Below are 8493 nucleotides of genomic sequence, written 5' to 3' on the forward strand. Positions count from 1 at the left end.
ACCTCTGGGGAGACCTTGTCCAGATCAGGGCTTCCCAGCGTGTTAGTATCACCCCTGAACTAGATGTTCCCAGAGTTTGAGCTGGTGTTGGGCGTGTAACTTTATTATGTGCCTCTCGCGATAAGCACGTTCCCATCAATTAACCAAACTCAGAGAAGGGGACGTTCCACACCACTTTTTAAATTGTACTTTTATTTTACAGAAAGGGATTGTGTGCGAGTGTGTGTGCACAGGAGCAAACGGGGAAGGGGCAGAGAGGGAGGGAGTGGGCACCCCAAGCAGGCTTTGCACCCTCAGAGCAGAGCCCCACGTGGGGCCGGATCCCACAACCTTGAGATCGGGACCTGAGCCGAAGTCAAGAGTCTGACGCTCAACGCACCGAACGCCCCAGGCGCCCCGCCACAGAATTTGAGATGGGTTATTCTTGAAAATGCATTCGTGTCATCATTTTGAAGTGTTCAGTGACTTTGTGCTGGTGATCTTTCTTCTGTGTCATCAGACACATTGTCACCTGGATGCGCGAAAACCAAGTTACGAGCTAATCCCTGGAATAAAGGCAATGGGGATAAAGGTGGAGAACACAAATAACTCCGTAATTACGGCAATTTTCCTTCCAGGTTCTGCGGGGGGGGGGCGGGGGGGGGGCGGGGGGGGTGCATGCCTCTGCGGGCTCCGCTTGGGGCTCCGCTTGGGGCTCCGCGGCCTGCACTTCACAATGAGCGCCCGCTCCTGCCCCTGCCGCCCAGCCTCCACGGGAGGAGGTGACAGAGGGCCACGCCTAGGGCACACACTATCCCCCACAACAAAGGGGGAAAAGAGAATGGGGGGATTTTTTTTAATTACAAAACTATCACCTTCCAGTTCCTAGCGGTAAGTTTTAAAAGCTGGATTACGCGGATGATTTTCCCAGGAAATACATTTTCGAAGTACAAAGTGACTCGGGTAGAAAGAGGAAATGTAATTAGTCCAATGGCTGGGGCGGGGCGGCAGGAGCAGACAAAAAATATCCAAAGGTTTATCCTTCAACAGGCACCAGGCACGGGCAGCTTCATTGTGTCTCCACCACCGTTCAGGAATAATCTCCACAGCGGAGAGGTGGGAGACCCGCGCTTAGGATCGGGGTCTCCGGACACCAGCTGCTGGGTTCGGATCCCACCTTCCCGTCTTACCAGCAGGGTGAGACCTCGCGCGGGCTACTCAGACGCACTGTGCCTCAGGTTCCTCGTCCGTCCACGAACATGAAAATAGTACCTCGTTGACGGCTGGTTTGCAAAATAAAGATCGAACGCACGTGAAACGGGTACAACTGTGACCGTTGCATAGTAAGAACTCGATCCACTTGAATTGTTACCGAGAGATACCTGCTCCCAAACACACAGAGGCGGAAGCATCACAATTCATTCCACACGGTTAGCCAAAAACCAGCGGTGGGGATAACACACGCACGCGCTCGCTGATAGGGACATATTATTTCCATTAGGACACAACTGCCCCAAATAAAAGCACCGACAAGCAGAATCCAACACGCCAGGAGCAAGTGTGGCTCATCTCAGGAACGCAACGTGAGTCAACGGTACAGACAACACGTACGACATCACAGTACAGTGCGTTTTATTAAGAGATCAAAAAGAGGCAAATCTCTGGTCATCTCCAAAGACGGGGCAGCTCCCCAAAAAGCACGTGGCAAAACTGAGTATCCATTACTGGATTTCGAGCGTGTACAACCACGAGACCTTTAGGAAGCAAAGAATAGTAGGACAGCCGGCTAACGCTCATGGATACCAGAGTGGGGGCCCAGCAGACCCGGGCAAACCGTCAGAGGGCAAGCCTTTGAGGACTCCCAAGCCAGCTGGCCTCCGTCCCAACCACTCAACGCCACCGTCGCGGCACAAAAGCACGAAAGCAGCCGTGACCCTGTTCGTAAACGGGCAGGAGCGGCTTCGTGCCAGTGGAACTTCGTTTAGGAAAAGAGGCAACGTGGGCCGGATCCGACCCCCTGGCACTCGTTTGCAGACCCCTGGGCTGGAACCATCCGTGCAGTCAGAAACAAGACGGAGGTGCCCGATTTTATCGTGGACTCCCAATAGACGTAATAATACGAGAAAATATATACGGTGTACAAGTACTAGAAAGGCAGAGATAAAACGACAACCATCTGCATAATTATAGGACTGTTTGACCAGAAAAATCCAAACTGGTGAATCAACGGCAAGCCGTTAGAATTCAACGCGGCCAATTTTAAGGTCAGTATGTAGTATTTATTAGGGGCGCCTGGGTGGCGCAGTCGGTTAAGCGTCCGACTTCAGCCAGGTCACGATCTCGCGGTCCGGGAGTTCGAGCCCCGCATCGGGCTCTGGGCTGACGGCTCAGAGCCTGGAGCCTGTTTCCGATTCTGTGTCTCCCTCTCTCTCTGCCCCTCCCCGTTCATGCTCTGTCTCTCTCTGTCCCAAAAATAAATAAACGTTTAAAAAAAAATTAAAAAAAAAAACACAACGCTGTATAATTATAACATTTTATGGGGAAAAGGGTGCCGTTTGCGACAGCAATAAAACCCAGGAATAAACCGAGAAGGAGCAAATCTGACATAAAAGAAAACTAGACAAGTTCACTGAGATCCCAATAAGTCACAAGACCCATTCCTGAGCAGGACTCTGCGGCACATCAGTGTCGATTTTCCCAAATGTGCCCATACGCTCAGTGCGAAACCAGGACTGGTTTCTTGCAGCTACCGCTAAACTTTATGTGACGGAGAAAATGTACAAGATTAGCTGAGAGGTGTGTTTAAAAGGACACAGAAAAGGAACTGGTGATAAAGCCATCCTAGGTAGTGGACCGTGTCAAGGGCGGGTCCGCGGGTCAGGACCCAAAGACCAGAGACAGAACCATATATTTGTGGGAATTGAAGAAACGCCGACAGTAGCATTTCATGTCAGTAAAGACAGGACACCTTTCGCAGGAAATGATCACGTGCCTCTGCCTGTGCTTCTGAAAAGAAGATGTCACGTCCACCAGCCTGTGTGCCCTCTGCCTTCCGCGGAGCCGGAGAGATGGGAGGGCGGCTCCCACCTGGGTTGTGTGTTTGTGACCACTTTGTTGAAAAGCGGGAAACTTGAGGGGAGCCTGGACCCTCCGAAGGGGCACAGAAGAGGCTGGGGAGTGGAGTCACCACCTGGCTAAGAAGGGAAGCCCGCAGGAGGGGACACACCGGAGGGTATGGGGTACTCACCGTGACACAGAGGGACAGCATCAGCCACACCATCTGGGGTGAGGGAGGGAGCGAGACAAGCCGCGGCCACAGCGGCGGGGCCTTGCCTGAATCCACGGCCACCCTGGGCGTCGGGGTGGGGGTGGGGGTTGCACCCCAGCTACCGCCCATCAGGCTGAGGGAACACGGGATAAAGGACAGCCCACCCCCTTCCGGTTCTCTTGGGCTGGATCCGATCTGCTCTCTGCAAGTTCTGGAACTCAGCTGGGAACATTCACCGCGGTGGCCAGGTCCAGAGAGCAGGGGTCACGTGGAGTTTCTCTGCCTGCGACCAGCACGAATTCCTGTCTGCACTTCATTCCGAGGAGCCCCCAGACCGCCCCACCCCCCATCTGTTTGTGTTTCTGTTGACATTATCATCTAAGGAGGGCCCAGACGGGTCCTTGAAGCCGGCCTTCCAAACATAAATAAGCAGCCTGTTTCAGTAAAACAAATTACGCACTTTTTGACATTTGCCAGTGTTTTGATTCCAGAAAGGCTGTGGACAATTCCCACAGTCCTGGCCCCCAACCCGTGGCCCTGCCGCCCCTGCTCACACTCACGCACCTTCCCACAGTGCCTGCCTCCGGGGGACCCTGTCTCTGGGGGGCCCTGCCTCCGGGGGAATCTGTCTCTAGGGGGGCCCTACCTACAGGGTACCTTGTCTCTGCAGGGGCCCTGCCTCTGGAGGACCCTATCTCTGGGGGGACCTGCCTCTGGGAGGGGGCCTGCCTCCGGGAGACTCTGTCTCTAGGGGGGGCCCTACCTCCGGGGTACCTTGTCTCTGCGGAGGCCCTGCCTCCGGAGGACCCTGTCTCTGGGGGGGCCCTGCCTCCGGGGGACTCTGCCTCTGGGGGGGCCTGCCTCCGGGGACCCCAGCTCGCAGAGGAGAGCTCCCACCAGGACAGCAGCTGTTTGCCAGGTTCACCCCCAGCAGAAAACCCACCCCTGACGGCACAGACAAGGAGCTGAAGTATTTGGAGACAAAAACTAGGGACCCAGAGTATGTTTGAAGGACTTTCTGGGTCACCTGCCTTGGGGAGGCCCGAGTTTTGTTTTCCCGCGGTAGCCTAGACTCCTCACAGCGCCCTCGGTTTCAGGACCCTGCTGGCTGCATAGGCGCTGACTTTTACTCTCAGCCAAGCCTCCCCTCATTCCCCTGAGAAGGGAGATGCCCTTACATCCCATGCACAGGCCAGCCAGGGGACCCCAGCCCCGGGGAAGCCTCCAGGCAGCACCCCCGTGGGCGGCCCCCACCCTGGGCCTTCCCCACCCCACGTGACCTGAGTCGTGAGGGTGACTGGTGGCTGCCCCCACGGGAGGCCGCGGGGCTGTGTCCCGGGCAGCAGGACCAGATCAGGTGCCCCGTGCACCCCCAGGGGAAAGGCTGTGGCCTTGCCTCAGGGCCAGGTGGCCCGCATCCCCTGGGACCCCCTGGACTGGCCCTTCCACAGGTCCTGGTGAGCCACCACCTGAGGCGGTGGGCCCCGCTGTGGGCAGGTCACGAGGGGAAACTGGGCCCATGTGCTGACCGCAGGAGTCAGCACGCCCTCATGTCTCGGTCACTTGGTGTCCCTTGAGGGCAGTCCTGGCAGGCGGCCCCCAGAAGCTCCTGTGAAAAATATCCCTGTGGCTCATGGCCTAACCAGAAATCCCCTGCTTCTGAATCCCTGGTTGCCAGGAAATTGTCCCGAGCAAGGAGGTGGGGTTCTGCACTGGCTCAGAAGCTTCCGGCACGGGGATCCTGATAACTCACCTCTCGCGTGGACAAGCAGGGCGTCCATCGTGCGAGAGCTGTGTGCCCTGAGGCGTCTGTGGCTCCCCAGGAGAACCACTCCTCAGGGTGGCTCTTGGCCCCAGTCCACACCTGCACCCCCCTCTGCTGTCTCCCCAGCCCGTGTCTGCCTCCCACATCTCCACGTGAGGGGTTCACAGCTTTTCGCTACTTTACTGCAAATTTGCTGTGGCCACAGAGGGGCACTGATGACCTCTGGCAGCCCCACTCCCTGCTCCCATTCCACCCCACCCACCCCACCCCATCCCACCGACCAGAGTGGGGGCCAGGCGGCCCCTTCCCCCTATTCCTTGTCGGCTCTGGCAAGGCCTTGCCTGGACTCCCGGCTTTCAGGAGACTCTCTACGTCCCTCCTCAGAGACTCCTGGCCTCCGTGTCTCCACCGCCTCAAGGCTGGGGCCCGGGGTGTCCAGCACTGACCCTCCCGAGACCTGAGATGGGGGCTTTAACAGGTGAGACCCCAGGACGCACACACCACACCTGCTGACCCCAGCCAAGGGCTTCCTTCTGCTCCCCCTCAGGGCCAGCTCCTGGGGCTCATCATTGAGGGGAGCTGGAGGGGCCCTGGGCAGGAGCAGGACGTGGCCTGGCCTGGCCTGGCCTGGCCTTGTTTCTGGCAGTCACAGCACCTCCCAGCCCCTCCCTCAGGCCCAGGGAGCAGGGGCGGCTGTCCTCCGCCTCCATTCCCGCTGGCAAAGGGCTCTCTTGCCCTCTGGCGGCAAAGTCCCCTCCAGTGTGCACTGTGGGGGGATGGCGTGCGCGCTCTGACTTCACACTGAGGCAGGAAACCTTAACTATGACTCCGGATGTGCAGGGCAAGAAGGAATTCAGTTACTTTTTTTTTTTTTTTAACAAAGATTTCCTTTTTCTCTTAATGAAAAACTCACAAACCTCTCCAGCGTCATTCCCAGTAAGGAACAGAATCCAGGGGTTAATCAGCACAGGCAGGAGGGGAGAGGGAGGGAGAGGGAGGGAGAGAGAGGGAGAGGGAGGGAGAGGGAGGGAGAGGGAGGGAGAGGGAGGAGGGGAGGGGACGGGAGAGGAGGGAGGGAGGGGAAAGGGGGGCTGAGCTGCCAGGGGGCCAATTAAAACCAGGAGCTTGTGGTGGTTAATTTTATGTGTCAGCTAGACTGGGCTAAGGGCGGGCGCCCACAGAGCTGGTAAAAAATCCATTTCTGGGTGTGTCTGTGACGAAGTTTCCGGGAGAGATTAGCATTTGAATTGGTAGACCCAGTAAAATTGTGCTCCCCAAGGTGGGTGGGCCTCACCCAGTGCCTCAAGCGCCTGAATAGAACCACAAGGAGGAGGAAGCACGGATTCTCTTTCCCTATTGAGCTGGGACATCCGTCTTCTCCTGCCTCACGCAGTGGAGCTCCCGGTTCTCAGGCCTTTGGACGGCAGGACTGACCAACGCCACCAGCTTTCCCGGGGCTCCAGCTTGCAGACGCGAGGCCTCGGGCCTCCACAACCCAGGGAGCCAATTCCTGTAATAAGTGTCCTCAGATATATCTCTATGTTCTATCGTTTCTGTCTCTGGACAACCCTGATCCTAATTGGAACACATCTGTTGTAATAAAGGGCATTTGAAACAACTAGGGACCCACGCATGCGGACAGTATTTTTCATGATATTACAGCAAAATCAATAAATTTTTAGGTGGGATAATGATATTGTGGCTGTGTGAAAAACTGTCCTATTTCTTAGAGACACATGTGGAAATATTTGAAATGAGACAACTTGATGTCAATCATTTCCTTTAAAACAGTATAGGAAAAACAAGAAGAAAGGGTTGGAGAAGTGTGGCGGGCTGAGAAAGTGTTGAATCTGGAGGTGGGCATGCAGGCCCTCACGTCCTCCTGTTTCCGTGAATGCTTGAAAACTCATGATAAAAACTCCTTTAAGAAAACGTTTTGGGACACCGAGTGGCTCAGTCGGTTAAGCATCCAAGTCTTGATTTCGGCTCGGCTCGGGTCACGATCTCACGGTTCGGTTGGTGAGATGGAGCCTCGAGTTCGGCGCTGAGGTGGCAGCACAGAGCCTGCTTGGGATTCTCTCTCCTCTCTGCCCCTCCCCTGCTCGCGGTCTCTCAAGATAAATAAACTGAAAGACAAAAAAAGTATGTTTTCAGATGTCTTTACTAAGCCCCTCCTGCGGCACAAATCAGTGCCCTGGGGTGTGGTCTGCACGCGGAGGGGCAGCCGGCAGACCCACCTGCTGCTAGACACCTCCAACTAAGAGTGTCCGGAACAATAAAGACGTGTAGTGACTCCACGCAAGGAGGAGCCTGCAGCCGGGGCAGCGCCGGCAGGAGCTGCAGTCCCCATCTTCCTACCATTCCTTCCTCCCTCACTGCCCGCCCCGCCTCTCCGCCAGGTCCCTTCGCTGCTGGCAGGGGCTGAGGCTGGCCTGCCCCCTGGGCACGGAAGGGTGCACTTCATGCCAGGAACTACAGAGGCTCCAGTTCCCCCACCGGTCCCCCTCGCGCAGGAGCCACCAGGAGTTAAGCACCTGTCACAGCGCAGGGGCTCTGGGCACTTACTCCCGGGGCAGGGGTGGCGGTGCTGGCGAAGGAAGGGGCTGCAGTGAGGGGCGGCGAAGCAAGGCCCCTCGCCCTGGAATGAGGTTCCTGAGGGGACCCCTGCGCTCCACCACCGCAGAGTCTGCACCTGGGGTGCAGACCTGGGCTGAATAGGGGTCAGGGCACAGGAGCCGCTTGTCTGGTGACCGCCAAGTCCCGGCTCCCTCATATTCAGCTTCGACCCCATCCCTTCGAATGTGCTGTGCTCTTCAAACACAAAGGGGACACTCTGCAGCCCTTGCACTGTGGTTTTCCACAGTGAGACACCCACCCTGACGGCCTCCACTCCACCCTCTCCCTTTAAGAGACACCTTGTCATCTCGAAAACCGCCCGAGCATCGCCCGCTCTGCGGGTCACCGCGCCTGGCGGGTCTGCGGCTCGGGTGTCGTACCTAGCCAGCCGTGCGGCCCTCGGGTCAGTCCTGCGGCTTGTCCGCCCGAAGCCCGAAGGCTGCGCCCCCCCCCTCCACCCCCCCCCCCCCGGTCGCTGATCAGAGGCTGAGAACGCCTGCCAAACCCGGCCTGGGACTGCGCTCCACGCGGCGCGGCCCCGCCCACAGGCCCTCTGGCCCCGCCCACAGGTCCGGCACCACCCCGGCTTCCACCTCGCAGGGCCGCAGGCGAGGACGTCCGCGCAGCCCCGCCCACAGACTCGACCGGCCCCCAGGTCCTCTGGCCCCGCCCACAAGTCCGGCCCCGTCCGGGCCTCCACCCCTCTCGTGGCCCCAGACTACGCGCTCGCGGACGCGAGGCCCCGCCCACAGGTCCTCTGACCCCGCCCATAGCCCCGCCCCCGCCCCGGTCTCCACTCCACGCGGCCCGCAGGCGAGGACGTCAGCGCTCCCGGACGCACCTCCCAGCATCTTCCGTCCGGGAG

The 8493-nt window shown here is 58.0% G+C and overlaps 1 long non-coding RNA gene across 1 annotated transcript; it reads right to left on the reverse strand.

Annotated features, from left to right (window-relative positions):
* Positions 1–254: 254 nt before the first annotated feature.
* On the reverse strand, positions 255–5201 carry LOC109503261. Its single transcript, XR_002162139.3, has 3 exons — positions 3227–5201; positions 1170–1262; positions 255–545 (listed from the first exon to the last, which is right to left on the reverse strand). It is a non-coding gene; the product is annotated as an uncharacterized LOC109503261 (long non-coding RNA).
* Positions 5202–8493: the final 3292 nt, after the last annotated feature.

This window comes from Felis catus, chromosome C2, assembly GCF_018350175.1.
Source record: "Felis catus isolate Fca126 chromosome C2, F.catus_Fca126_mat1.0, whole genome shotgun sequence".
Lineage (NCBI taxonomy): Eukaryota > Metazoa > Chordata > Mammalia > Carnivora > Felidae > Felis > Felis catus.